The following is a 20,317-nucleotide window of genomic DNA, read 5'->3' as shown; positions in this document are numbered from 1 at the left end:
TTTAGAAATAGTGGGCTCCAGCAAGCAACAGATTTATTCGCATAAGATGATAAATTCTCAAATCCTATTATCCATTTTGTGTGGCTCTATGCGAGTAATTATGAAAGGAACAGAAGCTTCTCAGATTAATAACGACTTCTTTTCTTAGAAAAACACTGACACTTTGTTGATCCAAGCATGACCAAGAAAGCCATTGCACTCACTGTTGCAAGAGCTGATTACCGTCTATTATGTTTGGCTGGAAGACTTTGGTCGGACACAAACGGATTTGGGCTGATTTAAAGACAGAAAAAGGGATTTAGGGGGAGTGTGCAGTTGTGTACAGAAGCGGTTGATGAAAGTAGGAAGCAAACACTTTTAAATGGGACGTGTACAGCATAGCCGTGTTGCCTGGTGACTACTCTGTTGCTAGCTGCTCTGAAAATGCAAGAGGATAATGAAATCTCTTGCTGTTCCAGGTCTCCAGGCAATGGCTCAAACAGAAGAGAAGAAATAAATATACTTCAAGTCTTTCTAGCCTGTGGATTACAACTCACTTAATAACCCTGTTTGCGCAAGAGCAGTACCTCGGTACATTTACAGTGTGACAAAGGGAAGAATTCCCACTGAAACCTATGCCAGTTCTGTAAAACATGCCTGTTTTGTGTCTCTTTATTTTCATACAGCATCACATAAGTAAACAATGGCAAGGACAATAGTATTCAGTGAATGGATGCAGCTTTTAATATGTGCAAAGTATGTGACTTCATCTGAAAAGCATTTTATTGTCTGAATTAGCTAGCATGTCTTTCAACGTCACTCTGAAGCCGTTATTCAGTGGTGTATTCCTGAGTTAAGAGAAAAAAATGGGGGACTATTGTAATTGTAACTAAATTTTCATTACTTACATTAACATAACTTTGGATAACCCTTAGTGATGAGCTACAAAAGAGTGATAGCGTCTTTAAATGCATATTTAAATATCAATGTTAATTTGTAAGAAGCTACTGTCATTTTACCCAGTTAAGTTTGACCACTAACATTTTTGGCAGCCCCTTACAGGATATGAAATCAGTGGAATTAGCAACATGATCATTCCACTGTTCTAGTGATTTAGAAATCTGTGACCTACCAGCAACATCTTTCTCGCAGTGAACTTTGACCCATCTCTTGAGTAATATTCTATTTGGTCTATCGTATCCTCCACGGCAATTTCAGCCGCTTTGGTACTCCTCCGTGTTCATACCTGCCATTAGCGAAGAGGTTTCCTTTTCCTCCTCTGGGCAGGTCACCTCATAGAAGGTGTGAGGAGAATCTATTAAAGCCACCTTTGGGTTTGTGCTTAGGGACAATAAGACACTACTGTACAATAAGATCCACTCACTAACTCTTCCTGCATGAACGTGTATATATCTATCCCTTGATGCTTTACCAGATGATTATTTTAAAACATCATCTTGCAGATGCCACTGACATTAACTCATTCAGTGCCGTTATATTTCAGTGAGTTTTCAGAAGCATTGTTCCCAGAGTGCCAAAACGTAAAAATATGTAGGGTTTTTTTCTGTTTTAATTTAAAGAATGTTATACAGGGTTTGGCACTGCTAATCAGTAAGTACCAATCTTCTGGGGATGGTTTCAGTGTGAAAAAAATCACCACCATCCACCAATCATCCACCGTATGAAACCATACAGCAGTGTCTAGGCGGCCCATGTGTAGAGTATGCACAGAGTGGTGAGAAAAGTAAGGATATTAGTACAGTTAATGCTTCAAAGCTTTTATCTTTCTAAAGTTGAAGACGTCTGTTCCTCATCGTCGGGGCAGAGGGAAGACGTTTCGTGCACATCCGCTATCGCCATGGTGACCCGAATCATGGGATACCTTCACCGTAAACATCGGGGGATAAAAACCTCTTGCAAAGTTCATGGATCGTTCATCCATAATTTCAGTGTTGTTATAATATAGATGATTGTTTGGAGGTCAAGTGCCCCTCTTTTTATGGAAAGAATTGTTTAGGTATTGGAGGTATGACAAATATATTTAAAAGAAGCATCAATGTCTAAGTTCTGCTTGAAATGCATCCTTTCACCATAAGCCGTTTTTCGAGGACGTTTTTGGGGAAACGAGGATTTCCAAGGAAGTTAGCAATGTTCAACTGTTGTTTAATAGACAATGGTAAAAGCTAGAAACATGTTTTTAGCAATCAAAGATGAGGGTAGCAGGTAGCCGCCTTGCATGGTTGACTCCCTCTTGGTGTGTGAGTGTGTGTGTGGATGGGTAAGTGTGAAGCACATTGTAAAGCACTTTGGGAGGTCTTCATTGACTTGAAAAGCGCTATATAAATGCAGACCATTTACCATTTACCATATATCCTATCCCTATATAGCTACCGAACTAAATTTTCTGCTAACCTTCAAAAATAAGTCAAAACGGCAAAAATTGGCTAGCACCGGCACTTCTCATTTGAGAGAAGATCTGGCATCGGATGAGTTAATACTGAAAATTACTCGCAGAAAGGAAAACAACCGTTGCGGTGAAAACCAATACTAAGTAAAACACCCCACTGTCGAGCAATGTCTTCAGGCTGCATGAGAGAAAGTGTACGAGATTTTTTTTTTTGCTTTGCTAGCTGTGTTATTTTTTTGCCACTCTGGGCTTTTAATTAGCTGATGTGTTCATTAACTCTGTGAAGAGATTAGACTTTTAGTCAATCAGGACGAGGGGCTAAAACGTGACTCCTCTCTTGTAATTTCCCAAACTAGCGAGACAAGACCTATAATGGAGGCTGTTTGTGTAGTGGGGTCTACCTCCTGCTTAGCATTCTGTTAAAATACACCTTTTTTTAAAAAAAATAAAATAAAATAAAATAAAAGTTTTAAAGTTATCATAACTTTTTCAATGTCACCTTGGTGGCTGCTCTTTTATTTCCTTCAAAAGGTTGTACATTATTCCCTTTGAGAGAACTGTTCCTAACCTTGAAGAAGGAAGGTTTAGCGCAACACTCCTGGCACTTAAATTCAAAAGAATAATGTGTCAACAGTGTTGGCAACCAAGGGTGATGGAGGGAAAAATATGTGGCCCTTGTGTATTCATGGTTGCACTGATTTTATTGCTGTTTGTCTTAAGCTGTCTTGCATTAAATGTGCTGTAAGAGAAATGAATAGGCACCGCGTGCAGCTCGAAAAGAAAGAAATCCCTCCTTTTCAATGCCATCTGGTTTCCGAGGTTCTGGTGATTGGATTGCCCCTGAATGCACGCTTTCATCATGTTTTAGTTTTCCAATTAAGATTCAGAGCGCAAGAACTCTCATGTCTGCTATTTAAAAAAAAAGATCCAAATGGAAAATTAAGGGTCTCTAGTAGCAAGCGCGATCAAGCTTGGCCTCATTTCAGTGTTAATGAAATATAGCGGCGACGACTCATACATGGGAAGGGGGAGGAGGAAATAGGGGAGTGTCAAAGACACAAAATGCATATGAAGGCTTCATTTGCCTGATATCGCATACTGCAGTTTCTTCTGTATATGATAGTGGTCTTCAGAAATGCTGTTTGATCAAACATTTTCTTCAAACCATTAACCAACTCATGTGATACCACGTACTCGAACCATCAGTACATATATAGCTTCCCTCTAAAAAAACTTGATATTTTTAAGTAAATACATTTAGATCCCAACTTAATATTTTCCATAATATTGCATTAGTTTATAGTCGATTTACTATTTGTATATATGGTTGGTATTAAATGGCTACTAAAGGGAAGCCAGTGCTGGTGTCAGTCTCCGTCACTAGTTCAGATACCTTGAAAAAGGCGATTTCACCACCAATACAATACTCAATATTGTTACCCGTCCTTTCTAAGCATCAAATGACAGTTGGTCCACTTTTGAAGCATCCTAATTCGAAGTACAGACGCTGCCCTACTTACGAACGAGATGGGTTCCGGACGATCGTTCTTAAGTTGAATTTGTTCGTAAGTTACTCGAGAGCTACAGTGTTCATTTTACCTGTTAAAAGCGATGGGTCCCGGGGACTCGCATGCTCAAAAATCTATGGGTCCCAACAGAGATCTATGGGTCCCCAAAATTTTGTGTGCTCCATGCCCCTACAAACGGTCATATTTTCCGTTACAAAATACAAAAAAAACTTATTTATTTTTTTTCAAACATATTTATTTATGTAGTTTAACATGTTATATTGTACATGTATTTCTTTATATCATATATATTGTTAATGAACATTTTGTTGTGAGACACTGAGTTGCTCGACAAGAATGAGGTTTATTATAAAATAAGTTCAAAAATGAAGTCGCTTGGACGTTCACTGTAGAAGGAAAAAAATGCATGCAAACATAATAAAGTAGAATAATACATTTTCTTATTCAAATTATGAATTCATTTTCTGCATTAAATTATTGTTGGTAATATACAGATTAAAAAGGATCACCACAAACCTGTCTTTTTTCATTTTCTCCTTTTATACTTCCTTTTTTTCTTAACTTCTTTATACAACAAAATCATTCATAATATAATGCATCAAAGCAAGTGAGCAGTTTGAGAGCCGGCTCTTTAATGAGTTGAGCTGAAAAAGCCGGTTCTCTAAAAAGAGACGGACTTTCACTACACAACTCGAACTCGAGATCGGCCAGAGTGTGTAAGTATGAGTACATCTGCCTCAATGTTCAGAGGTTCTGGGTTCAATATCAGCTACCAGCCTCCTTGTGTGGAGTTGGCATGTTCTCCCTGTGCCCTCGGGCACTCTGGTTTCCAACCACATCCAAAAACATGGCTGGGACGGGCCAAGTACCCCAGCAACCCTCGTTAGGGTAAGCGCTTCGTAAAATGAATACATTTGATCTTGGTGTGATGTTACAAGGAGTTCCACTGTAAATATTTCAGAAGACTGAACATCGGATTTGCGATCATTATTATAAATGTTGTTAAGTACAAACATGTAAAATGTCTCTTTGGGTTGGGCCGTAAATATATTCTCAGACAATAAACTGGTCCATGGTACAGGAAAGTTTGCCGACCATTGATGTACTGTGCTGCACTCATTTATTGAGCCACAATTCCATGTATTTATTTTATAAAAGTGAAAGTTCTTTGATAAAATCTTGTTTTGTTTTCCCCATACAGACACATAAATTATAAGGGCTAAACTTTAAGCAGTTCCCCAAACTACAGCAGTAACGATCATTCTTGGTGACAGACCAACACTTATCCAGGCTAATATCCATCATCTGCCTTTCTGAAGGCGTGTTCAACAAATTGGATGGGGGATGTGTCTCTACAATTTTTTTTCAGCAGACTGTGAGGGGGTGCCTTGAAAGCTCAACGCACCCCATGCGTGAGTTGTGCCACAAACATGAAATTAGTCACACGTCGGCATCCGAGGCCAGACAAATGGGATGACGAGACGCATTGGAGCATCCAAATGTGAGCATTTAATACATTTGAGTTCTATTCTGATTGCCATGGATGGACTGCAGTGTTCTCTCGTTTGCCCGCGTCTCTGCGTCCTAGACGCATCATTTTTGCTGGGGACGCATCTGGTCAAATCAATGTGCGTCCCCGGGACGCAACGTTTTTTACACCAAATTGTCATTATTACCCGATTACTTTTTTTTTTTTAACAAAGATTTACCGCCATCCGCCATTGCTGTTTTGGTCTCGCGCCGATCTCGGCAAACGAGATCTTGTTGCTTCAAGATGACGTCATTGTTGGGGCGGTTGTCGAGTGAAAGAGAAGTATGCCTCCGAAAAAACAGTTGGTATTAGGTGCAAATCAACAAAAAAAATGGTAATTTCTTCAGTGTCGGTAATAAGTCGAAACATAACACAGAAAGTGGAAACAACGCAATAATTCCGGCACGAAAAAACGGCGGAGAAATTCTTTGAAAGACCGCGAAGGCAAGGAAAACACGTGTTTTGAAGCGAACGATTCGACGAAAGAAAATAAACAAAAGAATACTAGCAAGAAAAGGACTTTTCTGCCAAAATGGACTAAATTATATTCCTGGTTACGTTATGAGGAAGATGATAATGGATTGGACCTTGAGAAGGCATTACAACTATGGCGGGACAGCAAACCACGAAGAACATATGAACTGAAAAATTTGAAGTGATAACTGCTTTGTATTACCAATTAACTGTGATGATTAAAACTGAATGAAAATATAGATTAATATAATTATTTCAGCAATAATATTTTGTATAATGTACAATATTGTTGTGAACTGAAAAATCTTGAAGTGATAACGGATTTGTATTACCAATAAACTGTGATGATTAAAACTGAATGAATATATAGATTTATATTATATATTTGTCACCGATTTACAATGTCAACCGCGATAACACTAAATTTTAGGGACCCATAGATCTCTGTTGGGACCCATAGATTTTTGAGCATGCGAGTCCCTGGGACTCATCACTTTTCAGATGTAAAATGAACACTGGGACTGCACAGGATTTTTTAATGGAGTAGGAGGGGGGGGGGGCGTTTAGACAGCAGAAAAATCTCTAAAAACCTGTTTTGATTCATTAAAAAGTCACTGTCACTAGAGACAAGGGGTTAATCCTTGCTTACAAAGTCTGTGTGTTTGTGTGGGTGTGTTTAGGGGGGGTGACGCAGCTGACTGATCCTTCTTATTTCTCTGAGGGGTAATTAGCTTTGGCGTGGCCTGCCGGTGTTCCGCAGACCTCCTCGGTCCCAAGACTCAGACGGCTGTGTCATGGCGGAGGCGAAACCTCGTCTATGGGGGGTTATTATGGTGCAGTGACAAGGGGTCAGGAAGGAATGATACGCTCATCAAAAGGCTGTCCTTGTCAAATTCAGTTCTCTTAGTTCATTTTTCATCTGTTTTTCTTGTCTTTTTCTACATTTGTGCAGTGTTTAGGAAGATTCTGGCAGAGCGCCAGAGTTTAATTGACCCTGAATTGAATTGAGTCTTATACACTTGTATTATTAAAAATTCTAATATTTGTCCATCTATCTATCTATGTACCCTGGTCAAATCCCTCAAGAGGGGTGACCGACAGCAAGACAAACACATACAATAACAAAGAAAATTAAAAAGGGGAAGAAAATAGCAAAAAAACACACTCAAATATTTTTGGGACCATGGCCAACCCAAATGCCCAAATACCAAAATAAGTTATGCACCTCAGCACCCAAGTTGGTCATGCTTTTGTCCCTCCAGATGAAACGGGACAAACGAAAGCGGCCATGTCACTCGGGTCAGGGTTCGACAGCTTTCCCTGGTTTACCCCTGCCGCATCATACAGGTACCCTGCCCATCCCTTAGAACGCGTCCAAACATCCCACTATTCGTTTACAACACCTCTCCACTCATTCCTATCCCAACAAACAGCCCTGTGGTGAGGGGTCTTCTCCTCGTGAGAGGTAAGAGAACTCTCCCACATGGTCCGCTGCGTGTCGTAAGAGGCGACTAAAGTGGAGGGAACGAGTGGACTGGGGATCCTCTCCTCTCTATCTCTACTCCCTAAGAGAGACCAAGGCAAAGAAAGGGGGACGGGAGACCGAAAGGTCTCGCAAACCCTAGTTATAGGGTCACTAAATATGAGAGGATGTGGAAGTAAAGCGACTGAGTGGAAGAAAGAGGAGATCGGACGGATGATGACTAAATATATATAAATGCAAATTAAAATATTACATTTGATTGTATAAATAATTGCAAACGCCATGGTGTGAATCATTAGTGGAATGATTGTAATTCCACACCCGCAAAGATGACATTCGATTTGCTCAGAGCAAAACAGAGCTTTGTTGTACTTGAGCCTTAATTTGCGCATTACAATAACTTCCTGTGAACCATTGAAGAAGAATCGGCATCCTGTCATGGCAGCAATCACAAAAGCAACACTATATTTAATACAGTAATTTACCAATCACCAATTAGAGTATTAAATTAAAACTCATATCTGTGATTTTGTCTGTTTACTTGCCGATACAATACCTTAAAACACATCAGCATACACTTGACTAGAGCATCAACATACACTATTTATTTTGGTCAAATTAGATGATGAGTATTGGTAAACTTGATTTTGCTCTACAAAAGAAATCACTAGATTGATGTGTTTAAATTCAAAATGTACAAATTTGTCTTCTGGAGGAGCATGCCCCCAGGCCATTCTACACTGTCCACTTATCAAAGTCTCAAAAAATTATATAGGAAACATTGCTTGTGTATTTATTTTTGGTGTATCTGTGCATCAAAAAGTTTGAACACCATGAATCATGGTATATTTTGAGATCCAATAATTATTGTAAATAGTAATGCTTGGTTGAACGTGTAATTGTAATTACAGTTAACAGTGGTGTTTAAATGTGTTGGGAAATTAGCCCGGCAGTCTGGCGCCATTATTTCAAGGCGAGCCAAATCACTTTGTTATTTTACCACGGTAAAAATAACTTTCTGAGACTGTCAATCAAAAATATTCTGTTGTTCAACTTCGGGAGATTGTCAAAGTGTTCTTAGCGCTGTAGAAGATGGATTTATAGCTTCCCTCAAAATCTTATATTTGAATTCCTCTCTCTCTCTCTCTCTCCATCTGCCCTCTGCTTCCATCAATTCTTCCTGAACCCGAACATTGATTTTCCCTAGCACGGAGCATGACGTCTATCAATATTTCCTGCTGCTGTGGCCAAGAGCCAGCCACCACAGGTTAAAATACATCTCTTTGTGCTTTCTCTTAACGCAATGAAGCAAATTTTGCTCACTTCACGTGCCTGATGACCACCGCGATATTATGTTATTGATTTCCTGTCTGACTTGTTTAATCAAGATCCAAAATAGACTGTTTAATCTTCGGTACCCTCAATTTTGAGACTATAAACATTGTTCCGATTGGTGTCGATATGGAAACGATTTTCAAAGCTCCCCAAAGCAAAATACTGCAACTATGATTCAAATTTCTAGTTGCACTGCAAAAAAAACAGATAAAAAATACTTTAGGGAATACAAAACCAGTTAAATAGCTGTATCATTTTCACTCGAATTAATGTGTTATTCTGAAAAAAATGACAAACATGCCCCACAGAACTTGTTTTGATGAGAAATGTGCCAAAACTAAGTTTTTATGTCATGAACCAGAACTGGATCAGGACCCAAACGCGTGACATTCTCACAAAAGCCTTTTCTTTTACGGGAAATGGGGAGTCATGCACATGAAGCAACAGTCTGGCGTGGAATGGTAGGAAGCCAGAGGCTAACGAGATCGACACCAATTGCCCGCGTTGATATCGGACAGATGGGGTCGATACTGGACAGAACAGGACTGGACAGACAGGGTAGAAAATGAAACAGGATATCGAAAATAAACAGGACAAACGAAATGGGAAAAAAACGGGAGAAAATAATAAACAGGACAAAAATAGACGGAAACAAAACTGGAAACCGAAATTAAACAGGACAAAATAAACAGAAACGATACCAGACAGGAAACACCAACAGGAACAGGACCGAGTTGAAACCCACGTCTTGCGGGGCAGGAGTTCATTGACGGACTGACAAAAGGAGAGTGACAGGACTGTGTTTGAATAGCAGGGAAGCCAATCTGTCCGCGAGCCGCAGCTGGTGCCACACGGGCGGGGCCAATTGGGCGCCATGGCAACCGTGACATTTTGAAAACTTTGACTGAAAATTATAATTAAAAGTGGGTGGGTGGGGATGTTAAAAAAATAATATATATCTATATATATAGATATATATATTTGTTTGTTAAATGGGTCATTTTTGGTAAATGACTATACATGACTTTTTCATCATGCTTTTTATAATTTGGGCATTGTTTTAAAATACAATCTTTTTCAAGTACAACTTTCAGAAATATATTCTCCACCCCGGCCAAAAAAATAAATAAAAGAATGTGTTATTTTTGTTAAAAATCGATGTATTTTTAGACGTGGTCGGGATCAAAAACGGGTCATAAGTCAGGACGGGAGAGCAGACGCGGTCAGGATCAAAATGGGTCGTAGCCGGAGACAAACGGGAGCAAAAACGGGACAGGTGGGAGTCAGGGTCGAAAAAGGCTTGCCTAGTATACACTGAGGTTCGCAGACGGACTGACAACAGGGGATTGACAGGACTCAGTTCAAATACCGACAGGCAGCCAATCAGAACCCTCGGCAGTTGGCGCCCAAATGACCGGGTGACAGGTGATTCACATCGGTAATCATGACATCTACATCGAACTTTTGGCCTAGCGTGTGACGTCATCCACTCCACTGTTGCTAAACTACAACACAGCACCCCGAGGCCATCCTGTTAATCTGTTAATAAACAACAAAAGGATACTGCTGGAAGCGTGAATTTCCCAACGAGGATGAATGATGTATCTATCTATCTATAGAGTATTTGCTTATTTGAAGAATTGATTTCAGAAAAACAAGAATGGATGCTGTGTTCCTAAGAAGTCACTACAAAATAATTTTAATTACCTGCTGGTTTTCCACATAGATTCCAATTGCCCCCCTATTGATGCATTTTAATGAGAGTAGTTAGTGTTGACTTTTTTAACCGAGTGGTCAAGGCAGTCGGCAGCATAAATAATGAGAGGTGTAGCACTAGATTGAAGAAGCCCAAGGCAATTTGGATGTTCTTGGGAAAAGTCAAACTCTAATGATGACAAGAATTGAGTTTGTAGAGTGTAATTAATGAAGTGAGGTCGGGGTCGCAAAGCCTCATTAATAAGGGTGACTCGCATTCCAGGCCCCTCAACCGACAGCTTGAGTGACCGTCACAAAGCCATTTTCGCTAATGATCGGGTCAGCACCTTTATCCATAACCCCAGCGTGCCAATCATAACACAAACACACACACGGTTGCAGTGTTCTGGTTTGCCCGCGTCCCTGCGTCCTAGACGCATCATTTTTGCTGGGGACGCATAGTCTCAAATCAACGTGCGTGCCCGGGACACAACTTTTTTGACACAAAATTGTCATCATTACCCGATTACTTTTTTTCAACAAAGATTTACCGCACTCCAAACTTTGTTGACATATTTAAACCTGCCATTGTTGTTTTGGTCTCGCGGTTCGAGTTTTCGTCTGCACGCCGATTCCGGCCAACGAGATCTCGTTGGTTCGAGATTACGTCATTGTTGTGGTGCTTGTCGTCGAGCGAAGGTTAAGTATGCCTCCGAAAAAAAAGTTAGTATTAGGTAAAAATCAACACAAAATTGGTAATGTCTTCGGTGTCAGTAATAAGTCGAAACATAATGCAGAAAGTGATAACAACGGCAATAATTCCGGCACGAAAAAACGGCGGAGAAATTCATACCCGCCAACCTGTACGTCTTTTCCGTACAAAGTACGTTTATTATGCATTTTAAGACATGTACGACGTACAGGAAAATCTGTACTGAAACACGAAAATTTGTCAATTATGGCTACCATCCGGTATACACAAACTGTCACGAAACGGCAAATCAATCAAGTCAAACGAGTTGGCCGCGGAAGCCTCTATCTCGGTATCGTTTTTTTCGTTGCAAACGAAACCAGCGGTTTGATGCTACTGTGCGCATGCGGCTGCAGCCTGGGGATTTCCCATCATGCATCATTCCGAACACACGTGAACAAAGTGAAAGCAGAGCAGTACATACTCGGCAGCCAATCAGAAGCAGTACAGAGCATACATGTGGTCTTACAAAACGTCGGATTTCATGTGGTAGTAGTGTAGTGAAAGGAAGTCCGTCTCTTTTTAGAGAACCGTCTTTTTCGGCTCAACTCATTAAAGAGAGCCGGCTCGCAAATGGCTCACTTGCTTTGATGATTGATATTACGAATTGGGTTGTATAATGAAGTTAAGAAAAAAAGGAAGTATAAAAGCAGAACATGAAAAATGACAGGTTTGTGGTTATCCCTTTAATCGGTATATTACCAACAATAATTTGATGCAGAAAATGTATTAATAATTTGATGATTACAACTGAATGAATATATAGACTTTTATACATTTGTCACCGATTTACAATTTCGACCTTGATAAGACTAAATTTTGGGGACCCATAGATCTCTGTTGGGACCCATAGATTTTTGAGCATGCGAGTCTCCGGGACCCATCACTTTTCACAGGTAAAATGAACACTGCGGTTGTGATGTTTGTGGTGTGCTAGGATAGTCTGAAAGGCCAAAGCTGTAGCTCACAGAGTCCTTTGGGCGCCACAGGAAGCGCCAGAGCTCGGGATGTCCTCGGAAATAGGAAGGTATCTGCCATCTGGTTGACCTTTTATTTGGTGCCATCGATACTTAGGAGGGCAACTGTTATTGAACTTGAAATTTACAGCTCGGCACGGCATAAATAATGTATCGTCTGCGCTGTGAAGATTGCATTTTAGACGATAAAACATTTGTAAATTGGATGTACAGCTGATGCTATCCATCATTTCTCGAGATGGGATGATAGGTGAGCACGTCACCGGCATAGTATGAGAAATAAGAATGATGAATGTCTTTCCAAATGATTTATGCAGTGAGCAAATAAACAACTGGGCGTGAAGCATGAATATATTTTTTTTTTCCTCTGATAGCAATATTGTGGCCAGGTAGATCTGTCAAATATTTTTTCCAATGTGAACAAGCCAATCATTAATCAAGGAGGAAGTAGCGTCTTTGTCATAAAACTCAGAATTTTGGTTTAACAGGTTAAACTGCATTTTTTGGTTCAGCGAGTTCTTCATGTGTGGAGTCAAGGAGGCTCAAAAACAAAGAAGAAATTACAACATGGAGACAATCACTGTCATGATTACCGATTGGAATCACTTGTGCCCGCTCATTTGGCGCCAACCGCCGCGGGTTCTGATTGACTCCCTATCAGTATTTGAACCCAGTCCTGTCTGTCCCCTTTTGGCAGTCCGTCTGCGAATCTCCGTGTTTACTAGGGAAGCCTTTTTTTCGACCCTGACTCCCGCCTGTCCTGTTTTTGATCCCGCCTGTCTCCGGCTACGACCCGTTTTGATCCTGACCACGTCTGCTCTCCCGTCCCGACTTACGACCCGTTTTTCCGTCTCTGAAACCACCATCGCTCGCTACGGAAGATCCGCTCCCGTGTTCGGATCACAATCAGAGTACGAGACGACTTGCTTCCCGCGAACACCGGATAGTGGGCGGAGCCCTCGCTCTTTCCTTCAATAAAGCTTGTGGTAAATGTCACGCAAGTGGGTCCTGTTTCTGTTCTGGTCTCAACAATAACACCATGTGAAAATATATATCCAAGGGTTAATGGATCAGCCCGATCAGACACAATGTCATAATTGGCCTTCTTTTTCCCAACATTAAATTCAAGTCCTAAAAATGACACAACCAAATACAGGTACTTTACTTTTTTTAGCATGTTTATGCAGCAATGGCGTGCCAAGATTGATTTTGGGTATGTCCATAAAGTGTGAAAACTACAATTTACAAGTCTGAAATTCAGAGCGCACCATGCTTAAATTTAAGAACAAATCAATTTTATCTTTGTACAAACTGCCCTGGATTAGAAGCTGCAGGTTTTAACAGCCAAAAAGAAGAACAAATAGATTGCCATTTTTTGCATTTTTAGCCTGGCGCACAACCCCGGGTTGTTTACATCACACGTTTTTGAATCATGTGACGATTCAAGATTACACATTACACATGTTTACTAATGTGCCAAAAGGGTTAGGGTTACACTACAGTAATTGAAGTACTGGTGTCTTGATTACCAGGGCAGCCGTACTGTGCAGAATAGTGCCAGATTGCAACACAGATGTGTCTTTTGTGTTGTTTAATTGGTGGTTGTCGTGGTAATGCAGCAAATTGCATTTGCTTGGTATCGTTACTCCAGGAGTAAATGAAATTTCAACTGCCTGACATTGATTCTAATGATACGGAAAGAGAAATTTAGCGTTTCTGATTGATAAGTTCCACTGTTGTTCATCTTGGATGTAAAAATAGAGGATTTCATTTGCTGATAAGAGTGTTAAATGATTGTGTGTGTGTTGTAAATATCGAATAAAGAACAGACGTCACTGTGGTTTTGTGTATTAAGAGCGCATACTTTCTTCAAAAGATCAGTTCACCATTTTCCTTCTATTGTTGCTAGGCAAAATGTTTTTCCCGCCACCCAAAAAAAAACAGCAGCACCGTATTTTAATCTGCAATGTATGAAATGTAACAGCCTGTAGTCAGGAATTGACAGTAGCGACTATTTTAGAGGACATCATCAGATCAGGAATCCCTACCCCCTTCTTCATGTGTAGACCTCGAGGCGGGCCATGCAGCCACAGCAGCAACCAAGAAGTCTGCCTGTCCTACATCCCGACATGCGCTAATGAATGTGACATTTCGCTGATATTTGCATGTCGAGTGCGATGTTAAATTAGCATGATCTTGAGATTAGACAAAGCTCAGCAAACGCATACCATCCATCATGCAAAGATTTAGCGCAGGTGACCCGTGTAGCTTAGCAGAGAGAAACCCACTTAGTCTCGCTTCCTCTGTAACCTTCATTAAAAATATTACACGCATGACTTATTTACAAATCGCTGGAGCGAAACGCCGAATCTCTGCGGGAAGAAACTTTCAATCCCGTCCGTCAGCAGATTAAATTGCGTTGGTGACAAGTGGCGAAATATCAATCAGAAGTAATTTCTTCCTGCCGCCTCGGCTGTCGGAGCTGTATCTGAAAGTTGACCCTCTGTCATTATACATTTGTTTAGCCTCCACATCATCCACTACACTGACTACAAAACATTCTAAAGATGTTGTGAGGCGGCGACGGGAATATATTGCGCAGCGGGCTCATTTGAGTTTTCAATATGATATGCGCGGGAAGGTAGGTGTGGCTACATTTCAGAGGGCATCAATGTAGCGCCCGGGGTCACACAGCAATCATGTTTCATTGTGACTTTCTAAGAAACTGATTAACTTGAGTACCTTTTATCATTGATGAAATCTTGGTGTCTTTGATTGGTTTGCTGCCTTTCTTCAAAGATGTTTTGATATGTTCCTAATATGCTAATATTAGTAGTTGGAGTATTAACTATCCATCCATCCATTATCTGCACTGCTTATCCTCAGTAGGGTCGCAAGGTTTTATAGTATACTGTATTACCACATCTGTGCAATGATTGACAAATCGAAAAACATAAACGACCCCAGATCCCAAAAGTAAGAGTGCAGACACTTAACCACTGTGACATCAATGATACACGTACCATGCGAAAAGGTGTTAAAATTTAGCTCATTAAAACATGATTGATGCCAGAAACTATGTTAAAGAACAGAGAAAATAGATATGTCAGGGTTTGTTGTACTGCAAGAGTATAAAATGTGCAATAATAATACATGAATAAATATGATAGCGCTTGCAGTAGTTCTAATTTCATGTGTATGACGGACTACTTTTAAGGGATGTGATTTATAAACTAATAGTGCAGAAAATACAATAATCAATATAGTTGGCGTTTATTTGTGCCAAAATAAAGCTCTCGACTTGAAAGAGGTTAATGACCCCTGTTAAATTAATTTCTCTTCAATAATCAATCAAAACTGACAGTAAACTCTACCCCCAAATGGTAATTTTACCTGAGTGACAAACAGCTAGCGCCAATAATAGTGCTTCTATCAGCACGTCGTTGCCCAGACAGCCTTGAAACGCCTGCCGGAGTGACTGTCAGGGATGTCACAAACTGCCATTGGTATTGCTGGTTCCAGTAGAAAGAATGTCACTCCAGTCAACACTGTCTGAGTCTGTGTCGCGCACGTCAGACCGCATCCAACTCCAGTGTCGCCTGCGGAACAAAACACAGACGCGCCTTTGAAAGGATTGCCTCAAACTCCAAACACTGCAGCGACTGCCATGTTTGAATACAAATGTCACGTCATTAATAACCATTATCGCAGCCATTTTGCATTTTTTTATAACAGACTAGAAAACCTTTTTGGTTTGTGAAGTTTAGTGTTTACACTCATGTGTTAGTTTTCAGGCAACACGCCCATGTTAATGGATCGGTGGTGATTAGAGTCACAAATCAACTGTAAAATGTACTAAAAACAATCATCACTGCTCATGGATCTCTTAACAGGGTCGTATGGGCACCACTTCCCATGGTGTGTGTGTCTTGGGCAAGTAAAGCCTGAGGCACTCATTCCTTTCCAGGCTGTTTTTTTTCTTTGGGGTTTGCTTTGCTCTCCCACATGAAACGGATAGTACTGGTTTTTAGTGGTTCCCAGTAGCAGAAACGTCTGTATCGGACTCAGATACAGCACAATCATCTGGTAGCCTTTTTTTCGGTATACAGCGTCATCCTGCACTTCAGAGAGGAGCTAGTCCTCGGCAATGACAGGCACGGGATTTATATGACGATACTGATACTAGATCCTAAATCACTGAGGGAAAACGACTTTGTTCTGAAATTTTGAGTATCACATTTTACACAGGGTTGGGTAGGGTTACTTTAACTTGATTACTTTCAATTACTTTTGGATTACTCAAATACCAAATATGCTAATAAAAGACAAAATAAACTAAATATGAATAAAATGATGACTCACAACACGTGGTAAGCTTTCTCTCCTGGCTTTGATCTATTTGATCTCCGGCAAAACTAACATAAAATGCGACAGAAACAAAATGAAAATAAATCCAAACAGCTTGCCAACATCATTTTTGCCGTTCCATGTATTCCGTTACTCCCCAAGCCTGCACAAAATTGAGTCATTTTATTCATATTTAGTTTCTTTTGTCTTTTATTAGCATATTTGGTATTGGAGTCATCCAAAAGTAATTGAAAGTAATCAAGTTAAAGTAACCCTACCCAACCCTGATTATACAATACGCATACATACCATCATTTGTGGGTTTCATGTTTTTCAAAAATAAACTTTGTGATGATGAAATTATGTCCTTTACTTTTGTGACAGATTAAAGGCACAGGTACATGTCTTTAATAAATGCACTTAAAGTTAATTTTTACATCATCTAATCCGTATCTCTTGGTCTTCCTTTTTAATAAAAACACAGATTTTTTTCTATTTTTGTTGTTGGTCTCGGGGCCTTTTCTCTGCCAGTAAACCCATCAATTTCAATTTTGTAAAATGTATAAATGAACCTCAAAACTATTTTATAATTAATAAAGGGTTATTTTGTAACAACACATCTGCAAAATGTTTTTTTCATTTTCATTATTTTCATTTTAATATCATTAACTTTAATAACATCCATACTGTAGTAGTATTTTTGCAGTTTTTCTATCGTATTTTTATATTCATTGGTGTAATTAATGTTATTAGTGTTGGAGACTGGGTGGAAAACATAGGTTGGCCTGGAGAGGGATGGGGGCTTCAGGCTGTACTTGCGAAAAGGCACACCACAGGAAATGGTGCCCCTACGACCCATGAGCTTACGGGTTTCAACCAAACCAACCAACCAACCAGTAGTCTGTAGTCTGTACATCCCTTTGAAACTTCTTGTGATTAAGGGCTATACAAATTACCATGACTTGACTAGTGTTAGGGTTGGTTTCGACCTATAGATATTCACTTCAAGCTCAAGGCTTGAAAATCCTTTTTTCAGCAATAGAATATAGAACATAGAAGTAAAGGCACAAGTCAAATCACAACATACATTTGCAAGACCAGACAACAACAGACAAAGATAGATCACTCGTTCCCAAACAAATAACAAAATTTGAGTAAAAGGATCTGTGTGAAAGATGTGTATGCGATGTGTGTTAATATGCATGTTTGGATAAAAAGTGATGCTTTTAGCGCCATCTTAACAGACTTACAGTTGCAGCACAATATCCCCAGTCCACATATGATTTCAGTTTCTGCAACTAGTTTTTTTAAATCTTGTTTTTATAGCTAGGTCTAAACTGCCCCTAACAATAGAAATATAACCATTAAAATTACACCATTTTGTAATATAGTGAATTTGTTTCGAACTTGATTTCCTTAATATAGTCAAGAAGTTTTGATGCAAATAACAAATCTGGTTTTTGTATGCGTTTAAAATAAAAAAACAGGTTGGTGGCGACACATAAAAGAAGGGTTAAGTAACAACAGAGGGCAAACAAAACTGCTACAGTCCTTCCACCATAATTGTATTTATTTGAATTCATAAATCAAAACAGTCGGTGCGCTCCCGAGCTCATTTCCACTTGTGTCTACCGCGTGTGCTTTGACTGTGACACCCTTCAAGTTGTGATTCCATTCATCGGCCCCTCCAAGATATCTGGGGGCCGAGAACCCATCTGTGGGTTTCCTCTGGAGAGGGCCACATAGGCTTCTAATTATCCCTGACCTTCTGGCTCTCCCTCAGCTTGCCTCCCTCTCAGGGCCCCTGCGGCTCACTCAGGACTCATCGTGAGTTCCACATCTTGGCCCACTTTGTTCAATATCACCTCCAAAACTCCCCTTGGCTCGGCCCTGGTCGCTAATTGCCATCATATCCGAGACAAAGGCTGCATTTGGCATGGGGTAACGCTGAAGGTCAGTCAAGGAGAGGAGCTAAACCACCTGCACGCTGGTTTAGGCTATCTAGACATCAGGATATCATGTTGCTCTCACCAGTGTTGGGACTGACGTGTTAAAAAGGAACGTGTTCCCGGAACGCAAATGCTCTTCTTGGTAATAAGTACTGTAAATCATTATTCGTATAATATTTTAACTCAACTGCCATTACAATATGGTGCGTTACCCCGGTTACTTACAAAAGGAAGATCATTCGTGACAATGTATTCTTATCACAAACTGTCACTCCAAAACACTATTCTTCACCACCAAGTTTATATACAGTATACCTTCAAAGTATGGTAGTGCTGTCTTAAAAACAGAAGCTGTGGGCACTGACAAAACGGTATTTACGACCATAAAACAAAATAATGAAACAGGGGGTCCGTTCATATGATCATATTTTGTGGTGTGTCTCCAGTAGCGATTGGAAGTAAGCATGTTGGCTTACACAGGAACAACAAACCAACATGTCTTGGCTAAGTGGTTATCTGGAAGCTCTCAAGATTGCAAGAGTCATCCAAAGAAATATGAAGGCTTAACTGCTTCCATAGGTTGGTGTAAATATTTCAATTTCTTGTATTATGTTGCTATTTTAGCAGTTAGAGAGGGTCAGCTTCAAGTATAAACATTAATTTGTAACTAGATAGTTACGTTCAGAACACTCAAGAGTAATGTGCAATTACCAAGACAAACGCTCCAACTCCAAAAACAGAGATGACTCATGTAGTCGTTTCCATAGTTTTTTATGATATCCTAAAAATTTTGAAAAGATAACGTTTCCACATCCCGGAAAACGACAACCATCTGGGACTCCTCACTCGTTCTCATGACACGTCATGGCCATACATCAAAATGTCATGGAAGTGACCTGACTGAAAAAATATATATATCGCTTTGCAGGTTACAATTATGCCGCTCCTAATGGTCTGTCAAAATAGACACCCCCAAAAAGGGTCTGACACTGTAAAACATGTCAAAGTTTATGAATTGCGTCAGAGCACCGTTGTATACGACTCCACTGCTGCACTCAGTTCTTCGCCGGTCGCTTAGAAAGTGTTGCCAAGGAAACTGCGAATTAAATAAATCAGTGTCTTGACAGATGATTTGGGGGGTTTATCATGTAACAGTGAAGATGTCCTGCATCAAGTCACCATGCCGATAACTAACAAAATAGTTGAATGCTCCCGCCACAATCCAAATACCATGTAAACCCAATTTCAAACGAGATTCTCAGATTATTATAAGTGAAGAGAAAGCTTTTCCCCCCCCCCATCTCTAAATACAAACTGACATTGCCTGGATGACCTTAAATCCTGACAGTGAAAAGGAGCTCACTGTCAACCTGAGCAGGAATAAAATTACATTTCAGAGCATAAACAGGACTGACCTTGACTCAAGGGAACCTTTCGAATCTCACTAAAACTAAGCCACATACTGGGATAGAAGTGGTAGAAATAAATGGCCACTTGAGTCAACTTTCTTCAAGTACGTGAACTTGGACAGAGTTCAACAACAAACTCACGCAATATTAGTACATTTGTAGTCGTACTTTTCTCAGTAAAATATACGCAGTCAAGGTAAAGCAATATCATGTATACTGGATGGATCACATTACCCCAATTTTAGCTAACCTGCATTGGCTCCCTGTTAGCTTAAGATGTAGTTTTAAGGTTCTGTTGGTAGTATACAAAATCATGCATGAAAATGCTCCCTCATATCTTTCAGATTTAATATCCCCCTATGTTCTGTCCGGAGCTTTCGCTCTGAAAATGCTGGTCTACTAGTGATCCCAAGAGCCAAGAAGAGATCCGCAGGTTCGAGAGCCTTCTCCA

The 20,317-nt window shown here is 40.1% G+C and overlaps 1 long non-coding RNA gene across 2 annotated transcripts in view; it reads right to left on the bottom strand.

The window, feature by feature from the left end:
- LOC148348796 (uncharacterized) overlaps positions 1–20,317 on the bottom strand; it is a 163,523-nt gene that overhangs the window by 127,639 nt on the left and 15,567 nt on the right. For both annotated transcript variants that reach the window (XR_015847716.1, XR_015847717.1), the window contains exon 2: positions 15,555–15,760. This is a non-coding gene — a long non-coding RNA (uncharacterized LOC148348796). The remainder of the gene's footprint in view (positions 1–15,554; positions 15,761–20,317) is intronic.

Source organism: Urocampus carinirostris, chromosome 18, assembly GCF_059441175.1.
Source record: "Urocampus carinirostris isolate Australia breed hairy pipefish chromosome 18, RoL_Ucar_1.0, whole genome shotgun sequence".
Taxonomy (NCBI): Eukaryota; Metazoa; Chordata; class Actinopteri; order Syngnathiformes; family Syngnathidae; genus Urocampus; species Urocampus carinirostris.
The sequence above is the reverse complement of the archived record's forward strand: the minus strand, read 5'-3'. Positions and strand labels throughout refer to the sequence as shown.